This window comes from Ascaphus truei, chromosome 1 (assembly GCF_040206685.1).
Source record: "Ascaphus truei isolate aAscTru1 chromosome 1, aAscTru1.hap1, whole genome shotgun sequence".
NCBI lineage: Eukaryota > Metazoa > Chordata > Amphibia > Anura > Ascaphidae > Ascaphus > Ascaphus truei.
In genome coordinates, this window is record NC_134483.1 from 244,665,828 (window position 1) to 244,693,697 (window position 27,870).

Genomic DNA, 27,870 nt, shown 5'->3' on the forward strand with positions numbered 1-27,870 from the left:
GTGGAGGAACACAGCATGCGCGTGTGGGAATTTAGCCAGGGTCTGGGGTTTGAAGGGCGAGGATGGCAGACAGAAAGCGGGGCATGTAGATCAAGAGGCGAGGATAAGGCAGAGTTGTAGTTCCTGACTAGGTTGTCAGAGTCTGCAGTAGAACTGAGAGAGGAGACGGAGGAGAGTAAAGTGGAATCAAGGGCTGGTAGTTTAATAGAGCGCTGGTTTCGGCAGAACCGAGGGGTTGATGGAAGTGGAGATGGGGAGAAGCAAGAGAGAGAGAATGAGAGGAGGTGATGGTCCGAGAGAAGAAAGGGGGAAATGGAGAAATCAGAGAGGGAAAAGTTTAATGAAAACCAGGTCTAGGTAGTGGCCCTCCTTGTGGGTGCTGGCTGCAGTCCACTGTTGAAGGCCAAAAGAAGAGGTTAGAGAGAGAAAGCGGGAGGCCCAAGAGAGAGAGGGGTCATCAATGTGGCAGTTGAAGTCAACAAGGAGAAGAACATGGTAGTCTGAGGAGAGAAAAAAGAGAGCCAGGATTCAAAGTGAGAGAGAAAGGCAGGAGGGGGATGAGGAGATGTAGGTGGGCGATAGATGACCGCCACGTGGAGAGGGAGAGGAAAGAAGATCTGGATAACGTGAGCCTCAAAGGAGGGAAAAGCTAGAGAGGGAGGAATAGGAAGTGCACGGTAACGGCATAGAGGTGAGAGGAGTAGCCCCATGCCTCCACCCCTGCCATCAGGGTGCGGAGTGTGGGAGAAAAAAAGGCCACCATAAGAGAAGGCAGCTTCCAGAGCAGAGTCAGACTGAGTGAGCCAGGTCTCAGTTATAGCAAATAGGAGCAGAGAGTGAGAGAGAAAGAAGTCATGCATAGAGAGGAACTTGTTAGAAAGGGAGCGAGCATTCCAAAGGGCACAGGAGAAAGGGAGAGAAGTGGGAGGGTGGCAGGGTATGGGTATGAGGTTGGAGGGGTTGACACCAGAAATAGTAGAAGTTGCATTTGGCAGGTGAGGACGAGAGCATGTAGGAATAAGGCACAATACTTCAGTGCTTATCTACTCATGAGTAAGGGTCGTTTAGTTAAACCTAACTAATAAGGTTAGTTTAATAAGGTTAGTTTGGCATGATCTATCCGTCATAAATCCATACTGACTATTACTAATAGTTTTGTTTTCCATTAGGTATTCCTGAATATTATCCCATATTATTTATTTATTTATAAAATATTTTACCAGGAAGTACTACATTGAGAGTTACCTCTTGTTTTCAAGTATGTCCTGGGCATAGGAGTTACAATGACAAATGGTTACAAATACAGTTACATAAGTGAACAAGGTATACATTATATATAAGACATTGCATGCATACTTAAAGATAATATATATTATAGGCGTATGTAAAAGTTACAGACCAGATTAAAATGTGAGACAGCTTTGGTTTTGAAAGAACTTAAACTGGTGGTAGATGAGAGATTCTCCGGTAGGTTGTTCCAGTTTTGGTGTGCACGGTAAGAGAAGGAGGAGCGGCTGGATACTTTGTTGAGCCTTGGGACCATGAACAGTCTTTTGGACTCAGATCTCAGATGATAAGTGTTGCATGTGGTAGGGGTGGGGAGCTTGTTCAGATAGGTGGGTAGCTTGCCCAGAAAGTATTTGAAGGCAAGACAGGAAAGGTGAACTATGCGCCTAGACTCAAGTTATGACAAGTCTAGTTATTTAGCATTTCGCAGTGATCTGTGTTGTAGTTGCATTGGAGAACAAAACAGCATATTGAATTGTAGAGGGTGTCAAGTTTACTAAGGTGGGTTTGGGGTGCCGAGCTGTATACTATGTCTCCATAGTCGATAATTGGCATTATCATCTGCTGTGCAATACGCTTTCTGACCTGCAGGCTTAGGGAGGATTTGTTCCTGTAAAGTACACCTAGTTTGGCATAAGTTTTGGATGTCCTGGTATCAATGTGCATCCTGAATGTTCAGTGGGAGTCAAACCATATGCCCAGGTATTTAAAACTAATAACAGGAGTTAGGGTGGTGTTAGCGTTTGTTCTGATCTGGAGCTCAGACACTGGAATCTTTAAAAATGTAGTATTTAGTGTTTAGTTTTCAACCTTTAAGTAGTTTCCCCACTATTGAAGTCAGGCTTACAGGTCTGTAATTTCATGGTTGGAATCTAGCTCCCTTTTTAAATATAGGCACCACATCTGCTTTACGCCAATCATGTGGTACTGAACCTGTGGAAATTGAGTCCTTGAGAACTCTTGGATGTATGCCATCGGGGCCAGGTGCCTTATTTACTTTATTTTTTTCAAGCCGCCTATGAACTTCTTCCTTAGTTAACCAATTGTTCATTAATATGGAGGTTGTGGCTTTGTCCTGTGGCACTACAATTTAAATTGATTCTTCCCTGGTAAACACAAAGGCAAATAATTTGTTTAATACCTCTGCTTTTCCCTTAACTCCAAAAATCTGCCTGCCCATCTCACACTGAAAGGGTCCTATATATTATTTTCTCATTTTTTGTTATTAAAGTACGTAAATAACTTTTTAGGGTTGTTCTTACTATCAAAACACTGAAGGTATATACTGCTCACTAAGTGAAAACAATGTGATCTGAAAATATGAGTGTCGCCCTAAAAATGCCTAGATTGGCATTGGGTGCATCAGATGGGCTGAATGTAACTATATTACCAAAATTAGAGAAAGGAGTGTGTTACCACCCCCCTCCTTAGCTAGAAGCCCACTGATAGATGCACTCCAGGGCTATTAAAACATAACATTTATTGAATTAGATTAAAAAAGTTCTACACATAAGTAGTGATCATAAATCGTGAAATAAATTGTGATGTGAGTTAAAATAAATAGGAGTAGGTCTGGTACTGGTGAAGCTGACTATCAGGTGTGTGGCCCTAATTGAACCTAGTGTCGAATAATAAAATCTTAGACAACTACTAGAATGTGATTGGCAATAAATCCACCTATAGAACCTAACTATATGTAGAGCAACTGATCCTAACAATTGCGGCTTCTTGATATATATTGGTTATGATGTGCTGATTGTGTGGTGAAATGTTAGCACTAACCTAGTGACCAACCAATGATTGCAAAATGTAGAGCAAACCGCAAAGATATAATAACTAGTGGCAACAAGGTAATCATATGGTGGGGGCTAAGCTAGATATAAACGCCATGCTAACCATGGCACAGCTCCAACCTCACTGCATAATTTTACTCCTAGCAACTCAATGATGATAGTCTACAGTGATGCGGGTCAGCTCAACACAATCCTTTGTTGGTGGTATGTGGATTGAACCTGTGTAGGGTAACATCAACACACTAAGCACAGTGGTGTAGGAATAGCAAATAATTGGTGCAATGTACACAATATATGAGATGGAATTCAAAACCAATATCACTGCATTGTCAGCAAAGAAAACAAGCTTAATGGCAGTCACCTCTTCTCTAAAATACATAAATAGTATAAATGATAAAGGTGAGAGTGCAACATAGCTATCACACAAAGCTAGTACAGCAAGAAAATGAATGCTACTACTGGGGTCACAACTATTACATCACACACAGCTATGTGATGGATTATATGCAAGGATAATTAACCTGCCAGTATCCTAGGACATGTAGTGTGTCTGGATCTGAAAGTTGTTAACTCTGCACACAATAAGTGTAGATAATGTCCAGCACACCTGCGTAAACATAAACCGGACTGTCAGCAAACATAGCATTAAATGACCCAGCAGTCACATGTAGACTCGTATACCATACAGGCACACGGCGGTGCCTGAAAAGGGAAAAATCCCCCAGTGAGCCGACACAAACACAATGTAGCCACCGCACGGAGGATACAGTTGCCAGCGACACACAGTTACCAGACCCTCCTCCGTGATGACGTCACTGCGTCTTCACCCTACGCATTTCCCTCCCAAACGGAGCTTCGTCAGGGGCGGATGATTGACAACCAGGGCGGGACTAACTTCATATAGCATATGGGGTTGTCATAGCAACCCTTCTCCAATCGCAATAGCTATTTGTGTTTGCATGCGTTTATTATGGAGTTGCGATCCCTGATTGTGCTGATAAATGTCATTAAAAGGTAGCCTATCAATAAAATCTGTTAATGTACAGTAGAAGTAGTGTAATCGGAATAATTACCAAGTGGGATACCATAGAAACATGGATGGGGAGTGCTAGTAGAGTTTAAATTAATCCTAAACATGGAGGCAAATATGATGTCCATAAACACAGTGATATGAAGTTACAAGGAGGAATAGCATTAATTCCCTACTAGGAACGAAGTCCACTATGGAGATAAGTAAAAACATTAAGCGCTCTTCATGATACATTGTTACAGTATAACTCACTACAACTAGATAGATGTATTAATGTAACGTCTAATATACTCGAAAGTTGTGATCTGCAGGTGTATACGGGAGAATGTTTGCAGAGGTATGTTGTTAGATGAAGGGCGTATATGTAAAACCCTCATTTAGTCCATATGGGCTGAGAGTCTTTAATTTATAAATCCACTCAGCCTCCCGCTTGAGTAACCAATTGTCCACATTACCACCCCTCATACTGGTCTTAATATGGTCAATACCCATAAAGGTGAGACATTTAATATCTCCATTGTGGAAATAATTGACGTGGCGAGCTACTGGAGTATCCAGTTTGTTCTTGATAGAGTTAACATGCTCAAGCACACGTCTTCGAAACTCCCTGATGGTCTTGCCCACATATCTGTGACCACAACTACAGGTAATCAAGTATATGACGTTAGTGGTCTTACAATAAATATATTGTCTAATATCATATTGTATGGATTTATCAATGTTATAAAAGTTTTTAGCAGGTGTAATATATTCACAGGCTTTACAATTTTTATTTGATGAGTATTAAGACCTCTCCTGATATTATACACATGCTCATAGATGCGCCTCTGGTACGATCTCCCCATGCGGCCAACATTCCCCGTGGGCTACAATATGTGGGCTACTCATTGTGTGTCACACCATTTCCTAGTTCACCATCAACAGAACCCTAAAGGCCTCATTTGTCAAGCAATTGAAACATATCCAGGTAATTGGAGAGGAGGGGACAGATTAAATGGGATTAGTAAACGTGAGTCATATTGGATATATGAATTAAAAACATTATTCCCTAATGGTTTTAACATCGACTTTGACCTTTGAGCTTTTTGGGTCAAATAAACTAAGTGATAATTATAAGTACTTTGTGCAATACATATATGTACGAGTTTGATACGTTTTGCTGATTGCTTGTCACACTTGCCTCTGATCCGCGCGGAGACCGACTCAGGGAAGCACCACGGGGCAGAGTCATGCGCCCACGCACTGCCAGGGCAGTTCAGGCGCAGCGGCGGGATGGCGGAGCTCCGCGAGACGCATCGCGCACGCGCACGGGTTGCTCGGCAACCAGGAAGCAGGAGAACGTGAGGGAGCTGCTGGAACCTCCCACAGGCGGAGACTTGCTGAGTAAACCGCATGACGTCATCACGTCGCGACGCGCATCGCGCACGCGCGCAGGTTGCCCGGCAACCAGACCTAGCATCAGGAAAGCCTAATTGCAAGCTGTTTTTGATCAGTGTCTCTCTGACACCATTGGTGGACCAGAACACACCCCTGCAAGGTAATTGGATCCTTCCCACTTATATACCTGCTTCTGCCTGTCCTTCATTGCTGAGCATAAACTCCTGTTTATGCATTGTGCTCACCGCTGCTGTCTAGTTTTGTCCTGAACTTTGTCTGACCTGTTTGACCCTGCCTGTTACTTGGATTTCTACACTCTCCAGCACTTTGACCCCGGCTTCGTTACTCGACTACTCTACCTTCTATTACCCAGGACCTTGGCTACGAAACTCTACCTACCCGGACTCTCCAACCCTGGAACACGGCAAGTACCCTGACTACCCTGACCTCTCCAACCCTACGACGCGATACGACTAGGACTACGCATTCCGGACAGGACTGCGTGGTTGTGGGTCGGTGCCTATACAACCCCACCTCAGCCCCGCGGTCTTTCGTCCTGTTTGTGGTGAGCGCAGCGTGACAATATGCTCAGCCCAACAAACATGGACGCCGCTGAGGTGGCCCGACGCTTAGACACCCATGAGGAATGCTTCCGGCAACTTACCGGTTCATTTACACTAAAAGAACAACTAGTTTCCCAACTTAAACAAGACGTGGATACCCTGACTGAAAAAGTTAGACGTTTAACTGTATCTACCACCAACCCCGTCCCACTCGCAGCCACTCCTGCACTTATCACACCTACCTCCGAACCACGACTACCTGCGCCCAACCGTTATGCAGGGGATCCCAGCTGTTGTCGGGGGTTTCTGAACCACTGTTTCATACAGTTTGAACTAATGCCCTCTCACTTTCCGGTTTCACGTACTAAGGTCGCATACATAATCTCCCTGCTGACTGACGCCGCCCTGGCATGGGCTTCTCCTATCTGGGAGCAACGCCCAGATTTGACCTCTGACCTTACTCTCTTCATCACCGAATTTAGAAGGGTGTTTGACACCCCAGGGCGTAAGGTTACGGCTGCATCCACTCTGCTTAATATTTCTCAGGGAGACCGTACTGTGGCTCATTATGCTCTGGACTTCCGGACGGTGGCGGCCGAGACCGGCTGGAACGATGTGGCTCTATCTGCAGTCTTCTGGCAGGGCCTGTCTGAACGGTTGAAGGATGAATTAGCAGCTCTGGATCGTCCCGCTGGACTTGAGAATCTGATAGACCTGTGCATCCGGATGGACCAGCGCCTCCAAGAAAGAAGGATGGAGAGAAACAAACACCCCCGAGGTATACAATCGTCTTCTCTGTCTACCATAGGGCCTCTACTCTCCACAACTCCTGTCCTAGATGAACCCATGCAGCTGGGAGGGACTAGCCTTTCGCCTATCGAGAGGCAACGAAGAAGACGAGCGGGACTATGCCTCTACTGTGGCAATAACGGCCACCTGGTATTCAACTGTCCACTGAAGCCGGGAAACGCCAAAGCCCAGTGAGTATAAGGAGGATCACGCTGGGTACTGCAACTCTTCCCCCTCCTCAACCCTCTACGAGGTTTTATCTACCTATCTCCATATCCGGTGAGACCTTCACAGTACAGACACAGGCCTTTCTGGATTCGGGGTCAGGAGGAAACTTCGTGGACCAAAAGTTCGCCTTCAAGAATAAAATACCGTTGGTACCCAAAGATCGACCGGTAGGTCTTGAAGCCATTGACGGACGACCATTGCAGCCCGCGATCATTTCCTTACAAACCATACCCCTTAACATCATGACTAGTGACTTTCACTCCGAGACTATAACCTTTGATGTCATTCACACCCCCTCCTCGAACATCATTCTGGGACTTCCGTGGCTCCGGATCCACAATCCTGTCATTGACTGGACAGAGGCCACGTCACTTCGTTGGAGTTCTTTTTGCTTGGAACATTGCATGTCTGCTCCAAAGGCAGTGGCAGGAATGGAGGTCACGGATCCTGACAGGGTACAGCTGCCGGGGATATACGAAGATTTCCGGGATGTCTTTGACAAACGTCAAGCAGAGGTACTTCCGCCACATCGGACGTACGACTGCCCTATCGATCTTCTACCCGGTGCCATACCTCCCAGAGGAGGGTCATACCCACTATCTATTCCTGAGACCCAGGCCATGAGAACATATATTCAGGAGAATCTCCAGAGGGGGTTCATTAGGAAATCTTCATCACCTGCGGGGGCAGGATTTTTTTTCGTCAAAAAAAAGGACGGAACCCTCAGACCCTGCATTGATTACCGGGGCCTCAACAAACTCACCATAAAAAAACGCTACCCCCTTCCGTTGATAGCCGAATTGTTCGACAAACTCCAGGGAGCCAGGATCTTCACCAAACTGGACCTCAGAGGAGCCTATAATCTGGTTAGAATCAGAGAAGGAGACGAATGGAAGAAAGCATTCAATACTCGCGACGGGCATTACGAGTACCTGGTCATGCCATTTGGATTGTGTAATGCTCCTGCGATCTTCCAAGACTTTGTCAACGACATTTTCAGAGACCTTCTGGACCACCATGTTATAGTATACCTGGACGATATATTAATTTTTTCTAGATCCATGCCGGAACATATGATGCATGTCAAACAAGTCCTGCAGCGTTTAAGAGAGAACCATTTGTATGCCAAGCTCGAGAAATGCCATTTCCATCAAACATCCACCTCTTTTCTCGGCTACATCATATCGGATACCGGCCTTGCTATGGATCCTACCAAGGTCAAGGCGGTACTCGAATGGCCCTGTCCCCTCTCCCTCAAGGCCATCCAAAGGTTCCTCGGTTTCGCTAACTACTACCGGAGGTTCATTCAGGGATTCTCATCGGTAGTAGCACCCATCATGGAACTCACACAGAAGGGAGCTGATCCTACAAGGTGGACTGAGAAGGCTCTCCAGGCTTTCGAGAGAATAAAGAAGGCATTCGCCTCAGCACCCATCTTAACCCATCCAGATCCTTTGTTACCTTTTTTTTTGGAGGTCGACGCCTCCGATGTAGGAGCAGGTGCTATACTTTCACAGAGAAAGAATCCTCAAGCTCCACTTCATCCTTGTGCATATTTTTCAAAGAAATTTTCCTCCGCCCAAAGGAATTACGATGTAGGTAACCGGGAGCTCCTCGCTATCAAGCTGGCCTTGGAAGAGTGGAGGCACTTACTGGAAGGCACAGAGTCGCCAGTCACGATACTTACGGACCATAAGAATCTTCTGTACATTGAGGGAGCACAGCGACTAGGATCTCGCCATGCAAGATGGTCCTTATTCTTTACTCGCTTTAACTTCCTCATTTCCTACATCCCTGGCTCAAAAAACATTAAAGCCGACGCCTTGTCACGACAGTTCCTGGTAGAGGATAACAAGGTGGATCAACAGGAGACCATTCTCCCTTCCACTTGTATTTTGGCTGCAAATACTTTTAGTGCCTTAACGGACATTACTAAGGCTCAGAACAACATCCCGGCAGGACTCAACGTTCCGGAGGACCGATTGTTCACTCCCCGTAAATTCCAGAGGAGAGTCATGGAGTGGGGACATTCATCCAAGACTGCAGGCCATCCTGGCACCAAAAGAACTACTGAGTTCATCGAACGCACATTCTGGTGGCCCTACATGCGGAGAGACATACAAACCTTCGTAGCTACATGCGCTACTTGTGCTCGAAGCAAGACGCCACACAACAGACCAGCAGGTCTCCTTCAACCACTACCCATCCCAGTACGTCCATGGACACATATATCGATGGACTTCATCGCTGAGTTGCCCAAATCTAGAGGCATGGACACTATACTTGTGGTGGTGGACAGATTTTCCAAACAGGCACACTTCATCCCTATGAAGGGTTTACCCACTGCACCAATGTTATCCGAAGTTTTCATCAGGGAGATCTTCAGGTTACATGGGTCCCCTCAGGTCATAGTGTCCGATAGAGGATCCCAGTTCATCTCCCGGTTCTGGAGGGCGTTTTGTAAAAATCTAGACGTTACCCTACACTTTTCATCAGGATATCACCCCCAGACCAATGGACAGACGGAACGCACCAATCAGTCTCTGGAACAGTTTTTGAGGTGCTTTATCGCTGACACTCAGGACGACTGGGCGGAACTTCTCCCATGGGCAGAATTCTCCCACAATAATCTACAGAACGAATCATCCCAACAGTCACCATTTATGGTCAACTATGGCTTCCATCCGTCGGCACTTCCTTTCCTCATCTCCAAGTCTGGAGTCCCGGCCGCAGAGGACAGGATTCGCCACTTACAAGACCTATGGCAGAAGATCCATCGGAATCTACAGCACGCTGGTATATTACATAAGAGACAAGCGGATCGTCACCGAAGAGAGGTCCCAGGGTACTCTGTAGGACAAAGGGTTTGGTTATCTACCAAAAACATTCGGCTAAAGGTAGCTTCACCCAAACTGGCACCACGTTTTATCGGCCCTTTCCGCATCACCAAAAGGATCAACCCAGTAGCCTATCGGCTTGAACTGCCAAAAAATATGAGGATTCCTTCTGTATTTCACTCATCCCTTCTCAAACCTTATCATCAAGACTCATCCTCCAAAGGACTATCTAAACCTCCGCAAACCATACTGGTAGAGGGCCAACAAGAATACGAGGTTCAGACCATTCTCAACTCCAGAATATCCAGAGGAGGATTACAATATCTTGTACACTGGAGAGGCTATGGCCCAGAGGAGAGAGAGTGGATTCCTCATCATCAGGTACATGCCAACCGCCTCATCTCTGCCTTCCACCGTAGGCATCCTGAGAAACCATCTCTGGTTCGCCCGGAGGTCTCCCCTCAAGGGGGGGATACTGTCACACTTGCCTCTGATCCGCGCGGAGACCGACTCAGGGAAGCACCACGGGGCAGAGTCATGCGCCCACGCACTGCCAGGGCAGTGCAGGCGCAGCGGTGGGATGGCGGAGCTCCGCGAGACGCATCGCGCACGCGCACGGGTTGCTCGGCAACCAGGAAGCAGGAGAACGTGAGGGAGCTGCTGGAACCTCCCACAGGCGGAGACTTGCTGAGTAAACCGCATGACGTCATCACGTCGCGACGCGCATCGCGCACGCGCGCAGGTTACCCGGCAACCAGACCTAGCATCAGGAAAGCCTAATTGCAAGCTGTTTTTGATCAGTGTATCTCTGACACCATTGGTGGACCAGAACACACCCCTGCAAGGTAATTGGATCCTTCCCACTTATATACCTGCTTCTGCCTGTCCTTCATTGCTGAGCATAAACTCCTGTTTATGCATTGTGCTCACCGCTGCTGTCTAGTTTTGTCCTGAACTTTGTCTGACCTGTTTGACCCTGCCTGTTACTTGGATTTCTACACTCTCCAGCACTTTGACCCCGGCTTCGTTACTCGACTACTCTACCTTCTATTACCAAGGACCTTGGCTACGAAACTCTACCTACCCGGACTCTCCAACCCTGGAACACGGCAAGTACCCTGACTACCCTGACCTCTCCAACCCTACGACGCGATACGACTAGGACTACGCATTCCGGACAGGACTGCGTGGTTGTGGGTCGGTGCCTATACAACCCCACCTCAGCCCCGCGGTCTTTCGTCCTGTTTGTGGTGAGCGCAGCGTGACATTGCTGTTGATACTGGCAGTTTGGGTGGTTGGGTTGTTTTTCAGCCCAATTGCTCAACGTAGTACACTTTAGGTTACCATTGACTTAATTTGCGATTGATGCACTCTGGCATTGCTGTTATTTGATGGCTGTTTAAGCCCTGAGGGGTTCCATGAGGTATCTATTTCCTGTCTGTTTGTTTGTTTATTTATTGTATTAATACATGTATTATTTTTTATGTATTTCTTTTACCCATTTTATTTAACAAAACATACTGGACACCTAACAAGCTCCTATTAAACCCCCAAAATACCCACAACATATATATAAGCATATGAGTGTAAGAGGAGTGCTACTGAGCATGGCAATATGCATTAAAACCAGAGACATAACATAAAACACAGACAAAGCTCAGTTTTTGGCACATCTAGTGAGACTCATACACGGTACAGTGCCTAAATATATATGGATAAATATCTAATAAGTAAATGGTCTTTTAGTTTGACATTTTTGGCCAAAATTGTTGTAAGCCCCTGAGCCAACGCCAAGGCAGACCACATATCAGGGGTCCCTAACGCTAATATAAATTCTTAATAACCTGTTTAATAACAGGAAGAATGATTTATAGTAAATCTGTCAATATTAGCTGCAAAGTTCTGTCTGACTGAAGCTTTTATTAACCTGTACATTACCAGGAAAAGCACTCTGTATTAGAGATGTCACAGCCAAACTGCAAGCAGGCAAGTTCCCCTGAGTGGAAGATGCTATGGAGTGAGCCCATAACCATTTAAATGTGGGAGGGGGTGAGCTTAAATTAAGTAGGAGGTTGCCAACCTCCAATCAGCCATGACTAGCTGGACAAGAATTGTAAAACATACTGGACACCTAACAAGCTCCTATTAAACCCCCAAAATACCCACAACATATATATAAGCATATGAGTGTCAGAGGAGTGCTACTGAGCATGGCAATATGCATTAAAACCAGAGACATAACATAAAACACAGACAAAGCTCAGTTTTTAGCACATCTAGTGAGACTCATACACGGTACAGTGCCTAAATATATATGGATAAATATCTAATAAGTAAATGGTCTTTTAGTTTGACATTTTTGGCCAAAATTGTTGTAAGCCCCTGAGCCAACGCCAAGGCAGACCACATATCAGGGGTCCCTAACGCTAATATAAATTCTTAATAACCTGTTTAATAACAGGAAGAATGATTTATAGTAAATCTGTCAATATTAGCTGCAAAGTTCTGTCTGACTGAAGCTTTTATTAACCTGTACATTACCAGGAAAAGCACTCTGTATTAGAGATGTCACAGCCAAACTGCAAGCAGTTTGGCTGTGACATCTCTAATACAGAGTGCTTTTCCTGGTAATGTACAGGTTAATAAAAGCTTCAGTCAGACAGAACTTTGCAGCTAATATTGACAGATTTACTATAAATCATGCTTCCTGTTATTAAACAGGTTATTAAGAATTTATATTAGCGTTAGGGACCCCTGATATGTGGTCTGCCTTGGCGTTGGCTCAGGGGCTTACAACAATTTTGGCCAAAAATGTCAAACTAAAAGACCATTTACTTATTAGATATTTATCCATATATATTTAGGCACTGTACCGTGTATGAGTCTCACTAGATGTGCTAAAAACTGAGCTTTGTCTGTGTTTTATGTTATGTCTCTGGTTTTAATACCCATTTTATTTATTAAGTGTTAGTGTTTAGTACATTCATTCATTCTTAAGAATAACTCCTATTGTTCTTTCATTTTAATAATATGTAATTATTCAATTATTGGTTTGTAATTAGCCATGAGTGTATATATGGTTATATGCTGTATTACCCATCATGCCCCTGACGAAGTGACTTCTGTCACGAAACGCGTAGGGTGGTTCTATTTTTACTTGAGGACTTGGACTCTACTAGCTCATTCTCCCTTAGAGCTGTGATCAGCCAGGAATTCCTTCATTTGAATGTCTAGAGCTCTATCAGCTTCCAGGACCTTTTGGCGCCTTTGCGCTCTTTAGTGACGTCATCTGTTCACCGCGTGACCAGCGGGTCTGTGAGCGCGGCGGCGGTGCTTGTCTGAGCAGCATGGAGCTCCGGAGGACTCGTGTGGCATTCCCCGCAGAGGTTTATACACCTGGGGAGGAAGGAGATCTGTTCTATGGGCTCATTATTTTCAGCTTTGCTGTAAGGATTTTAATTTTACCCCTACCGGATGAACTTGATCTGCCTATGTCCCAAGCCTAACAGGCAATTGTTTGTCTTTTTTTATATTTATTTACACTGTTTTATTAAATTGTAATAGCTATTTGGTTATTCTTCTTATGTGTTTGAATTTTTATGGTTTATTTATTAGGGTTACATTATGATTTTTTTCTTTGTCTTTTTTGTCTTTCATGTTTGTTTGACTGTGCTGTGAGACTTCAGTCAAGATCCTTCTCAGGACTGTTTGATATCCGTGATTGGATTCTTCATTTGGTCAGAATTTATTCACTGAGTTATTTTTTGGTAGGTGCCGGCTGTTTGTTTTTTATTCCTTATAATTCTGATGCTATGCCTCCGTCCCTTCTGACTTCAAGAACCTAAACGCCTTCCCTACCTGTTTATTAAACCACATTGGTTTTGACTTATTTCTTTTATACTTATTGCCCAACGGTATACACTGATGAGTGTGCTTTTCTAACAATGTCTTAAAGACTGCCCATTTATCTTCTACATTTCTCCCTGCAATAGCATCATCACAATGTATTACATGTAGATAAGTCCTCAGTTTATTAAAATTTGCCTTTCTAAAATTCAAGGCCTTTATTGAACCCAATGAATCTCTTTTTTGATCATTTATTTCAAATGAGACCATGTTATGATCACTGCTACCCAAATTTTCCAGGACTTGAATATTTGCTTTTACTTCTACATTGTTTGATATTACCAAATCAAGTATTGCCCCTCTCCTTGTTGGTTCCTCAATAATTTGGGTTATATACTGTAATTGTCTTTAAGCCCCCACAAAAACCTGTTTCGTTTTTTTGTAATGCTAATCTCATTGCCCCAGTTTTCTAGATAATTAAAATCACCCATTATGCAAACCTAGTTTTGATGCCTTCTCCATTTGCAAAAGTATTTTAGCTTCCTCAATCTCACAGATATTTGCTGGTTTATAGCATATCCCTACAAATATTTTCTTTATACTTTTACCCCCACTGCTAATTTCCATACACAAGGTCTCTACATTTTCATAATTCCCTTCATAAACATCTTCCCTTATAATAGGTTTTAGAGCCGGTTTAACATATAAGCATACTCCACCTTCTCTATTTGCTCGAGCCTTCCGAAAAAGGGAATAACCCTCTAAATTAACTGCCCAGTCATGAGTTTCATCCCACCTTGTTTCAGTAATGCTTATGATGGCATACTGCTCCCTTGTAGCTATTAATTCAATCTCCCCCATTTTATCTGTCAGGCTTCTTGCATTAGCAAGCATGCATTTAAGTTTTTTTTCAGCCTGTACTATTATCTTATTTTCTCCTTCCTTTCTGCACCAACTTGGTTTAGTCTTTAGAAGTTTTCTAGTATTATCTGTATTTACTATGAGTGTCTCGCAGCATGCTATCTCCATACCCCCTTGTTTCCTTGTCTATTCTATTTAGGCTGTTATCTGTTTCATTCCCCTCCCCCATCCATCCTAGTTTAAAATCTCCTCCAACCTTTTTAGCATTCTGCCCTCTCGCACAGAAGATCCCTCTTCATTGAGGTGCAATCCGTCCCTGGAAAAAAGTTGGCATCTCTCAGAAAAGGAGTCCCAGTGCTCTAAAACCCCAATCCCTCCTTCCTACACCACTTTCTTAGCCATGCATTAACCTCCCTAATCTCTGACTGTCTCCCTGCTGTAGCACATGGCTCTGGTAGTATTTCAGAAAATACTACATTGCAGGTCCTTGCTTTTGGCCTAGATCCCTGAAATCATATTTTAGGACCCCCCATCAGCTCTAACTTTGTTATTGGTGCCAACATGTACCAAGACCGCCGGGTCAATCTCAACCCCTCCCAACAATCTGTCTAACCGATCCACAATGGGCCGAACCCGAGCACCTGGGAGGCAACAAACTGTTCGGTTCATGCGGTCATGGCAACAGATTGCCCTATCTAAAATCCTAATAATGGAGTCCCCTACCACCACAATCTTAATAATCCTTATAATGGAGTCCCCTACCACCACAAAACCTCATCCTGAGTCCCCTCTGCATAGCAGATGGGGCATTCCTATATCCCAGTGCGACCCATTTACAGGTTTGCACTCTCACTTGAGGATCCATATCCTGTCCCCCTGTGCAAGGCCCACCTGGTTCCTACCTATTGGATGCGGGCGTGCTTGTAGATCTGTCGTCTGAGCAGCTCCATGGTGATACTCCGAGGCCCATATCCAAGAGACCTCACGTGGAGTACCATGTAAATCCTCTATATTGGGTGGGACACACCTCGTCCTATCTTAAATAAAGAACACATTCCCTAACCATAAAACAACAAAAGGTGACCACATATCCCTAAACATTTAGTTTCCAATTGAAACAAGACTTACTCTCTATACAGTACAGTGAGATTGCCCATATCTGTCTCTCCTCCTGGGAACATGAATCCAGAAGCTTCTACAGCTCTATACATACCCCCTATTGACATCACAGGTCACCATACCTACAGAGCGAGTGGTTTGGGTTATGCCTAGTCATCCTGTTCCAGGTGACAGGTGACAGGCTAAACACCTTCCAGTAGGTGGGTGTGGCTAGGTTTCTGCCTAGTAACCCTGCAACATGTGATGGGAGAGGAGCATAAAACCTTTTAATGACTGTGTTAACCCTTTAAGGCACTTAACCCCCTAAGTGAAAATAGTACTCCCAAAGGGGGGTTACATGTACACAAACAATTTATAGTGAATAAAAAGGTGACAAACATTCTCCACCATACTCAATATTTATGAAGTCTGACTATGTATAACAGTCATATTATATGATTATTCTACATTCTACAGTAAAATCATTTTATTTTATTTCTTAAGATAAGATAACGCTCATGCAATTGTCCTTGCAAAATGTCAAGTTGAAATTGAAGCAAACACAGTGCTGTTTTTTATCATATAAATAAGCTATTACAGCAAGTTTTATTTTTTTCTATTTCCTGCATAATTTTAGTTTCTTTTCATGCTGCCAATGGTCATTTGTCATGTTTCAGACATTAAATGATATGCATGGGTGACCGTGACCTAAGGCCTAGCTGCTGTCATGACACACTTCTCAGGCCTGAGTTCTAAATGTAACCAATTCAACCCATAGGCGGACCTGACTAAGAATGTCAAATGCCTTTACCTTCTCCAAGCATTTCAGTTCTGCTTGTCAAATTCAGAACAGAGATTCCACCGCTGTGTTTAGTCCTGAAAAGAGAAAAAATAAAATGATTCAACTGGTCCTGTTCTATGGAAAACAATGGTACTTTAGCAAACATCAAATATTTTGGGAATATTTGAACTTTTGTAATGTATGTGTATAGTTAACAGGTAATCCCTATTGTATATTTTACTAATAAATACCATATTACAATACAATAAAATGGACTGGATATTACTTATTTATAGAAATTTGCAAAATGTTTGCAGCTCTTTGGGAACCATGCAAATTTCACCAACTCCAGACCTTGAAATAGGGCTTTTGCTGGGGAGACGGATAGAATAAATCTCTTCAGTAAACCTGGGCTACAGTGTTTTTTTCTGTGGTTGAAATGTAAGATGGCAGAATCATGGATGTTTACCTTGTATTTGTCTTATTTACCCATATTTTAGCATCAGTGGTGTTGCTGCTGCCTGCATGTGTCGATACAACTTCACAGTGTGAGGGAGAAAGAGTCAAATGTGGAAGATGGAAGAAGAATTTGGTAGATGAAGGTACAGTATATGTATTATATCTAAAGAATAAATTACCATACCTTGACTAGTTAAATATGACATGCTTTATGTCTGTAAATCAAGAAGACTGAATAATATTATTAATAATAATAATAATAATATAATAATAATAATAATAATAATAACTTTATTTGATACACTGGCGACACACTTTATTCGAGCTCGGCTAGTCCCACGAATTCGGGTATACCCGGTTGTATTGAGGTTTGTGACTGTTTTCTGCCCGAGTGCATTGAGTTATTTTCCAAGCAGGGATTCAAGCATTTTATTCCCGCTAGCTGCAATACTGCACAGTATATATATATATACTGCATTACAATTCATGAATTTATGCCATCTGGTAGACACGCGAAGCATTGCAGCCTATTAAATCCTAATCATTATCATTTAACAGATCAGCCGCCCATCAGCCAGGCATGAACCCAGGCTGGGAAGGCAAACGCAACGGGGCTTGTCAGAGGTGAGGAGTGGCGCATTCCAGGTATCTGCCAGGTACATACCGGGTATTTGCTCGAATAAAGTGTGTCGGTGCAGTATAGTGATTTTCTCCCAATGGGAACCAAAGCGCTTTACAATTACAGTATACAGTATTGTGTGGTATGCATTACATAGGAGTTATTACAGACACAGTCCTTGCCCAGTTGAATCTATGTTTTTACCTGAAACACAAAGAGAAAAAGTGACTTGCCCAAGGTCAAATGAGCTGTCATTGTTTACAGAGTCAGTGTCTTTAATAACTGAACCACTCCTTTATGGTTAGCAGTAGTTTGTCACTTAGTATCTACACTGTATATTAGCTGTAACTTTTTTGATTGTAGCACCTAAAGAAAAGAATTGAAACAATATGTGGAGACAGGACCGACGACAGGGGGGGGGAGAAACGGGACAGGTGGCAGCAGAGGGCGTGGCCGGCGTGGTAGGTTGGGGTCAACCTTTGGCCGGCCCCTGCGGCCGGTCTTCTTGCTGCCGGGCCCTGACTCTCCACAGCTAAAGGCCTCCCTCACTCTGTCCCACGCCAAGCTTGTGATGCTGGTGCGTATCGGCCTCTCTGACGTTGACACGCCGGAACCAAGCTGGGCTCAGCTTTGGTGCACACTGGCATGAGAGAGAGGCCCGGATTGCACCAGCAGCTTGGCGTGGGACAGAGTTGTAGGACCAGCCATGCCCCCCACAGTCACCGGTCCCGGTCTGATTATCGCCAAGGTCGATCAATTTATTTGGGGGGTGGTTTTTTTTTTATATGTATTTTGGGGCTAGGGTTATGTATTGTGGGTATTGATTTATATGTATTTGGGGAGTTCTTTTATATGTATCTGAGGGTTGGAGGGTTCTTTTATGTATTTGGGGGGTGGGGAGGATGTGACAGAGCGTCCTGTAGGCAAGGTCAGACAAGTGTCCACACATGCATTTCTCGGTAAACCATAATAATGTGTGGTTTTATTCTCCACAAAAATAACTATCATTAGGTGCACTGTCCCTTTAAGCAAAACCATATCATAAAAGAAACACCTATTGCTTTTTGGGGAAAAAATAATCATTACTCTGACCCTTTCTAACTGGGCAGCCGGCTAAGCTGGTTACCAACCCCAAAACATATAAAACAGTACCAAGACCAGGGAAAAATATAGAAAGTCTTATCTGTGTGTTCTTGTCCGGCGTCTCCGATTTCTCCAGGCACTTTAAGATGCAGTCGGTGAAGTCCCGCTGCTCTCAGCATGTCTTTTGCCCTATTCGTGCCGGCTTCACTGCTTTGTGGAGCTTTTGGTTCTCCACTGTTGCCAGGCAAACCCTATGGTCAACAAGCCTGGGTCCCTGCAGACGGGAGCTCTGTTATTTGTGTTCCTCAACAGACTCCAACAGGGACTCTGAAAAGCAGCTACTTCCTGCTTTTAACACCTGTTAAATCAGGAGTTTTACATATGACCTACAGGAAACCCGACACCTAGTTCAGTCTCCTGCCCTGTAAAGGTAGTTCAACTCATTGACTCCCTTACATACCTCACCCCTCAGAGTATAGCCCCGGGCAAACTCTGCCATTTAAACATACCCCCCTTCTCGGGAAACAGCTTGGTCTCATGGGGGAGTCTTTTTGACTCCTTTTCTTCTTTCTCGACTTCCAATTAAAGAGGCTTTCAACCTTCCCTAAAATATTTTCTGTGTCCACCTTTTTACTCCAACCGTCACTTTGTTTTTTTCCTTTGGGGCAATTACCATGTTTTCTACGCCTGCAGAACAGTATTTAGCAACATCCTCTTTATCTGTTCGTTGCCATGATGTGTATTCGTGATTGAAGAGATTGCTGATGACAACGTCTTTGTAACCTGTGCACTCAAACAGTGTCTCTCCAAGTATTTGCGCCTAACTCAGCTTTTCACTTTAGCAACTCTTCTTTAACTCGCTTATCAACGAGTTTTTCCCTGAGTTGTGCATTCTCTTTTTCCCTGTGACCATTTGCCTCTGGCTCCCCATCATTAATCTTGGTTCTTCTACTTTGCATTCTGTGGCAAGCAGACTGTATCACTGCAATGACCTTGCAGATACGCATGTAAGAGTGCACAGCTTGCTTGGTTCTGATATACTGTAGGATCTGTATCCGGACTGAATCACCCCAGCAGTTCTCTTCACATCCCTGTAGCGTCTTTGTTGCTGATACTTCCTAACATTGGATTGTAGTAGACTCACGCATTCCATAAAAAAATCATACTTTTTTCTTTGTTGTCGCATTCTCCAAATTGACTAAAGAATGCAGGCTGCTTTATTCTGGCGATATAGCTGACGTGTCTTCATCCCTCTGTAGTCAGCCTATATGATGAAAGTCACAGAGCGTTTGCACAGATACCTTTCTCTCTCGAACCTTCCTTGGATAAGAGCTCTGTAATATTTCTGCAGTGTTAGAATGCTTTTCTTTCTTTGCAGCAATTTTAGTTAATCAGCAAGAGACTTATGTTTCTTGCATACATCTTGGAATTCTATCACCATCTTTTCCATGGACTCCTTTTGTGCCCCAAGTGTCTATTTTATTTTTGCAATCTCTTTATCTTTGACCTCAAATGGCTTCAGAGCTTGTTCCATTTTATTTTTGAAAAATTCATCTTGATCGTGCAATTTTTCTGTTAGATCTTCCACCTCTTTCCTGTGCTTGTTCTGAGTTTGCATCAATGCCTTCTTCATCATATTTTGTAGCTCTTCCGATTTCGTCGCTTGGGTCACAGCAGCTTCAGTTTTCCATGCCTCTTTCTCCTGGGCATACTGACTTTTGGGGATGGAGCAGGCTCTCTGCTCCTCCAGCTCCAGCTCTAGTTTCTGAACCGCCTCGTGCTCCCTCTCATACATAGATACCTGGCCTCTAAGCTCCTCCTCCAGCAATGCTCTGGTTAGGCCCAGTATGGCTTTCAGCTCCTCTTGCTGCTCTGCGGGGACAAACTGGGTACTCAGATGCTCCTGTAGCACTTGCTGTTTCTCCTCAGCATCTGCCTGTTTCTCCTTAGCCTCCTGCAGACTTGATTGCAGCCTTGCAGCTGGCTCTGCACCTTGTGTTCTGCTTGGTTGCGCTGCTCCAAGAAGACACGTTCTCTTTGCAGTACTCTCTCTGTATTCTGTAGTGCTTTGTGCGCTTCTAGCTTTTCAGGGGCTGATTGTTTCTTCACTTTTTCTGCTAGGTGAAGCTTTTCATCTTCTTCACTGACCTGGTTAGTCAAATCTGAAACCTTCTCTTGTAGGGTTTTCTTCTCTTCTCTTACAGTCTCTATAGTTTGCCCGACCTCTTCAAGGGCGTAATCAAATAAATTTGGCCCTGCGGCAAGACGGTGAATCTCCTTCTGAGAGACTTCCAATTCAGCCTTTGCCTCTTCATCCCTAGTGGCAGCAGCTGCATAACTCAAGGTTAGTCATCATGTCCTGAAACTCACCCTGCAAGTGATGCTTTGTCTTCTCCATGTAACAGTTATGCTCACCACAAACCTGGAACGGACCACGGGGCTGAGGTGGGGATAGAAATACACCGACTTTAGACCACGAAGCTGGATCCGAGTTGCGAATTCCATGGTCAAACCTAGCCGGGTCAGGACTGGAGAAGGTAGAGTAATCGGTAGAAAAGCCAGGGTCAGGGCAGATGGCACAGGAGTGAAGGTCGCGGTCACGAGCTGAGGTCATCATCAGGAAAACAAGGTAGAAACCACTTAAGAGATGAGAGCAGGAACTGGAACTACCGCTTCAGGGTAGAGAGCAGGAACTGGAACTACAGCTTCAGCGTAGAGAGCTGGACACTGAAATACGCCGCTTCAGCATAGAGAGCAGGAAACAGGAACTGGAGATCCAGTGCTTCAGCACAGAACAGCAACGCCTAGCCAGGTACAGCTGAGAGTGGTGGAGGCCACTGGAAGGTCACCGGGAACAGGAACTGCAGACAGGACAAGAAACACTGAGGGCTTCAGTGTAACCGCTTCAGCGCGGCGGAGTCTGCCAGTAGTACAGAGGATCCAGCGCTTCAGCACAGAGCAGAACCCACTAGCCGGGTACAGCTGAGAGTGGTGGAGGCCACTGGAAGCAGGATGATTGCAGAAGGAATAGCACAGAGTATCCAGTGCTTCAGCATAGAACAGCACCCCCTAGCCGGATACAGCTGAGAGTGGTGGAGGCCACTGGAAGGTCACGGGGAACAGGAACTGCAGACAGGACAAGAAACACAGAGGGCTTCAGTGTAACCGCTTCAGCATGGCAGAGTCTGCCAGAAACTGGGAGCTATGGCAAGAAGGCCAGGGCAGGCCAAACAGAGAGGCTGTGGCAAGCACAGTTACTTGAGTAAGTCTATGTTCATCAACTTCTTTGGGGGAGGGAGAGGAGTTAAATAGAACAGGCAGCCAAAGAAGCAGAGCTGCCTAGGAGGCAGCAAGAAGCAGACTGCAGTCTAATTGCAGGAGCAGCTGATTCTTGATTGCAGGTTTAAGACAAGGTTTGTCTTGAAACACTATAGCTCTGTAAGGATGAGTTTCAACCAAACCCAGGAGCAGATTCCTTACACTCCAAAGAAATACACTTGCCGATTACTGAGGATAAACCTGTTACGCTGTGCTCACCACAAAAAAGACGAGGCCCGGTACTGAGATGTTAATAGGTAATAAATTACAGGCACAGGCACGAGGGCCATGTCCGCATTGTAGGGTAGTCTTGGTAGCCGGGTTTGGGGTGGACAGGTAAGGGTTGTCTTTATACTTGCCAAGGTCAGAGTAGGAGAGGTCCAGAACGTTGAAGGTACAATAGCCGAGGTCAGGTTTGGAGAGCGTAGGATAGTCGAGGTGCAATGCCGCGGTCAGGTTTGGAGAAGAGCGTAGAGTCAGAGATAGCCGAGTTCAGAATACCAGAGAGACGGAAGGTCCAAAAGCAAGCCGGGTCAGTACACAGGAGATCAATCTATAAAGCAAGGCAATGGAACAGGGCAAGGTAGAAGAGGTTAACACATAGTTTCAAGAATCTATGCTCAGCCAAAGTGCCAGTGGCACAGCTGAGCATATATAGGCTGGACTGCCCAATCCCATGGAGGAGTGGAGCCGAGGAGTGGCCTCAGTGTAGACTGTGATAAGGTAAGAGCAAGAGGCAGGTGAAGGTGATGGAGCTGATTGGGCTCTATGAGCTCAGGTGCATCACGTGTGTCACACACGTGTGCTGCTGGCTGATGACGCAAAATGCGATGCGGAGTCTACCCTTGCGTCGTTTGGGGATGTCGGAAGTGTGCACATGCGTGTTTCATGAATCGAGGGTGCCGCTCTGCAGGGGAAGCCCTGTGCGTATGCGGGGGCCGTGCGGGAGTGCGCGTGAGATCGCATGAGTCTGGGATCCTTGCAGCGGGTACCGTCATGACCAGAGAAGCCCTGCGCGGCTCTGGGATCCTCACAAAACCCCTCTGTATCTCTGTCTTAGCTTCTTGCTCTTTAATAAACTGTTCCTGGAGGAGATCATAGTCATGCTTGGCACTTCGTAAACCATCTTTAACCTGGCTCAAGGAACCATCAACTATTTTCTCATCATTTGCCTCTGCCATCTCCATTTGAATCTACGCCTTCATCACTGGATATTCCGCCATACCCAGGAGGATTCTGCCATTCCCTACAGGCTGCAGAACATCTTGGCTCCCTTCGGAATTACGAGTTCCTGACGTCGCAGGGTCATCCTTAACTGTTTCTGTAACCTGCTATCAGATACAAACTTCTTTTCTTTTTTCTCTCTTTGTTTTGGTAGGCTCTGAGGCATGAGCAGTACTGAGCTCCCCGTGCTTGCTCGGAATATCTGCATTTTCTCCAAGCGCATCATGCGTTGCTTGCTCTCGCTGGTGACAATCTTCATCATACTGCCGGACTCTTCAAACTCAAGAATGTAAGGACACGCCTCTTCTGAGTGCCCCGGGTCCTCACACTCCATACACACTATGAGCATTTTGCTGTTGTGTCTCGTTGTCGCTGTGCAGCCTGGATTTCAGCAAACCATCAGTTAAAACTTTTGCATCCACCTTTTCACACTTTTCCTGCATATACTCCAATCACAGGTGGTAGTCCTATGCGGTGTGGCAGACGTTACTTCCAGAATCAGTACTGCTCGTGGGTCACCGTCTGTATTTGTTTCCCTGCTTCAGCGCAGTTTCTCATCAACTTTCACAATTTTTCTGCTTATACTCAATCACATCTTGTAGTCCTATGCGATGTGGCAGACTTTATTTCCAGAATTAGTACCACGCGTATGTTACCTTCTGTATTAGTTTCACTGCTTCAGCACAGCCATTATGAAAACCCGCTGTTGTTGTTTTTTTTTTCTTCACACACCTGGTGGTGCAGATTTCCAGAATCAGTACCTCTCATGGGTCACCGCCTGTAGCCGTCTTGCTTGCTTTGCTTTATCCATCGCAGTGAGCCTTTTCTTTCTGCCTGGATTTGTGGCTTTTTTTTCTGGTGCCCTCTGCATGCGTTTCTTCTGCCAACCTCCTGGAGATGCTGCATCCCACTGTTGCAACCATATGTGACGGAGCAGCCTGTAGGCGAGGTCAGACAAGAGTCCACACACAGTTCTCAGGAAGCCATATTAATGAGGGGTTTTACTCTCCACAAAATCAACTGAAAATTAGGTGCACTGTCCCTTTAAGCAAAACCAAATCATAATAGAAACACCTTTTCCCTTTAGGAAAACGAAATAAACATTACTCTCCGGCCCTTTCTAACTGGGCCGCCAGCTAAGATGATTACCAACCCCAACACATATAAAACAGTACCAAAACCAGGGAACAACATAGAAAGTCTTATCTGTGTGTTCTGGTCCGGGGTCTTCGATTTCTCCAGGCAATTTAAGATACAGGCGGTGAAGTTCTGCTGCTCCCAGTAAGTCTTTTTCCCTATCTGTGAGAGCTTCTCTGCTATGTGGGGCTTTTGGTTCCCCACTGTTGCCAGGCAAACCCCTATGGTCAACAAGCATGGATTCCTGTGGGCGGTTTCTCCTGTTATCTGTGTTCTTCAACAGACTCCAACAGGGAATCTGAAAAGCAGCTACTTTCTGCTTTTTATCACCTGTTCAATCAGGAGTTTTATATATCACCTGCAGGTAAAGGGAGTTTAAGTATATACTGTAGTGCCGACGGTTATTCTAACACAAACCAGTGGCAATTGCCAAAAAGACCCAGGTACATGCTGTGTACATTCTGGGTCATGTTTAAGGCAAGTTTAACGCATTTCTGCATTGACTAATGGCCCATCAGATTAACAGCGGGGGTCCCTGGCAGTCCCATTCAAACTGAATGGGACTGCCAGGGACCCCTGCTGTGTTAATCCGATGGGTCATTAGTCAATGCAAAAATGCGTTAAACTTGCCTTAAACTAGCCAGGTTACACCCAGCATGTAACCGGGCTAGTTTAAGGCAAGCCTTAGAATACTCGTTTTCTCATCTGTATATATACTTGGGGGTGTTTTTCTTTATGTGTGTGCGTGTACATGTGTGTGTATGTGTATGTGTGTGTATGAAACCTACCCCTGCTTCATTTTGCAAAGCCAGTATAACCAACCCCACACTGAGGAGAACCATTAAGGTCAAAACAGCTGTCTGTGGGTGGGTTTACTGGCTATGCATCTTAACCCAGCCTATGCTCAAAGCTGTGAAATGCAGCAAGCTTAAGCTTATAGGGGACCATGTTAAATGGTTTTGAAGCAAAAGGTGGCACTGTGTGCTCATTTGCATGTCATTTCCCAGAATCCCTTGCTGCAGTTTAAATGCTGTGTGCTGGGTGATAATGGTGAAAGACAGGGTTACAGACCTGACTAAGACATGCAAATGAGCATACAGTAATATTTCCATTTGATATATATATATATATATGAACAAAAAGAAGACAGAGAGCGCGCGTCCCATAGTATATTATTGTACATTTAATTGAAGGGGGGGATGGACGAGGGATTAAAAACACTCACAAAGTAGATGTGAATAACGAGCAATTCGTGATAAAAATTATCACCGAGGCAAGCACCGTCCCGTGTCACGTCGGCAGTCCAACAGGGAATCTTCAAACGATTCACCGGATAGCGTTCATCCTCTAATCGATCAATAAAAATCCTCCACGCAATGTGGCATTAGAGTAGGGCCTTAATAAAACACCATGCATGCTCCAGCCATAAAGCGTATTATATTTATATTTATAAAGTTGCAGTATTGTGACGAAACGCGTCAGGGACGTACACCACAACATTACGTCATCACGTTATGTGCACGCTTTACGGCCGGAGCGTGCATGGTGTTTTATTAAGGTTCTTTATTTATATATTTGGGGTTCTTTTATATGTATTTGGGGGCTGGTGGGTTATATGTATTTGTGTACTTATTATGTATATATATTTGGATATTTGGGGGGTGTTTTTCTATATATATATATATATATATATATATATATAAAAAAAAAATAGTCAAAACCAACATCACAGCTTGCACTCAATGTACTGGTTCATATAGACAGGTGCTAGTCTCAAATAATAGAAAAACAACATTACCATTCTCTCGTCCGGTAAAGAAAGACTGCACTCGGTTCAGTAATCATGAAAAACTGTATTGGGCATCTGAATAAAAAAGATAAGTCACCCAATCCGACGTTTCGGTCCTGGAATAGGACCTTTCTCAAGGGGGTGCTTTCTCAAGGGCACCCCCTTGAGAAAGGTCCTATTCCAGGACCGAAACGTCGGATTGGGTGACTTATCTTTTTTATTCAGATGCCCAATACAGTTTTTCATGATTACTGAACCGAGTGCAGTCTTTCTTTACCGGACGAGAGAATGGTAATGTTGTTTTTTTATATATATATATATATATAAAGAAAAACACCCCCCAAATATCCAAATATATATACATAATAAGTACACAAATACATATAAACCACCAGCCCCCAAATACATATAAAAGAACCCCCAAATATATAAATAAAGAACCCCCTCCATATATATATAAAAGAACCCCCACCTCCGAATACATATAAAAGAACTATATATATATATACAGTGTTCGACAAATCACCCAAAAATCTACTCGCCCAACCAAAAAATCTACTCGCCACCTAGTCCCGCCCCCAACCCCACCCCTAGTCCCGCCCCCAACCCTAGTCCCGCCCCCAACCCCGCTTTAAAATAAAATATATAAATAAAATACATTTAATAAATTCCTAGCCAGAACAACATTCATTTTTGACATAAATGTCTTTATTGTATTACATTATACTACAATTAGTCCTTGTTACGTGTGTGTGTGTGTAAATGTCGATCTAGAAATAAAAGCCAGATGTGAATGACTAGTTTCCTGAACCCCTTAACCAGTGTCTGGACGTCCCCGCTTCACAATATCTAAAGCAGCAATCCCACCTGGGATCTTACCTGATCCGCAGTTCCTCAATGTCCAGGTACCCTCATTCCCGCAATGTTAGGTGTTCCCTACCTGTCTTCTGGGTTAGGGGGTGTTCCGATGTCTTCTGTGTGAAGCTTGAGCCAGATCTAGAAGAAAGAAGTATAGGTTATTTTGGTGTAGTATAGGGCAGTTAAGATATATAGGGTAAATAAGAGATCCAGAAACAGAGTGTGAGACAGACACAGGGAGAGGGTGAGAGAGAGGGGTTTTGAGAAAGAGGGTGTGAGAGAGAGAGAGAGGGTGTGAGAGAGAGAGAGAGGGTGTGAGAGAGAGAGAGAGAGAGGGTGTGAGAGAGAGAGGGTGTGAGAGAGAGCGAGAGGGTGTGAGAGAGAGAGAGGGTGTGAGAGAGATAGGTGTGAGAGAGAGAGGGGGCGAGAGAGAGAGGGCGATGGGGGTGGGGTGACTGGGGTAACTGGGTGACTGGGTGGGGTGACGGGGTGACTGGGTGGGGTGATGGGGTGACTGGGTGGGGTGACTGGTTGACTGGGTGGGGTGGTGGGGTGACTGGGTGGGGTGGCGGGGTGACTGGGTGGGGTGGCTGGGTCACTGGTTGACTGGGTGGGGTGACGGTGTGACTGGTTGGGGTGACGGGGTGACTGGGTGGGGTGACGGGGTGACTGGGTGGGGTGAAGGGGTGGGGTGACTGGGTGGGGTGACGGGGTGGGGTGACTGGGTGACTGGGTGGGGTGACGGGTTGACTGGGGTGGGGTGGTGGGGTGACTGGGGTGGGGTGGTGGGGTGACTGGGTGGGGTGACACTTCTGGTATCCTACACACACACACGCACGCACACCCATGCATACACATACACTCTCCATGCATGCATGCACAGACACACACAC

The 27,870-nt window shown here is 44.9% G+C and overlaps 1 long non-coding RNA gene across 1 annotated transcript in view; it reads left to right on the forward strand.

Annotated features, from left to right (window-relative positions):
• Positions 1–17,014: 17,014 nt before the first annotated feature.
• Positions 17,015–27,870, forward strand: part of LOC142470647 (uncharacterized) — a 22,892-nt gene continuing 12,036 nt past the window's right edge. The window contains exon 1 of the long non-coding RNA XR_012789291.1: positions 17,015–17,092. This is a non-coding gene — a long non-coding RNA (uncharacterized LOC142470647). The remainder of the gene's footprint in view (positions 17,093–27,870) is intronic.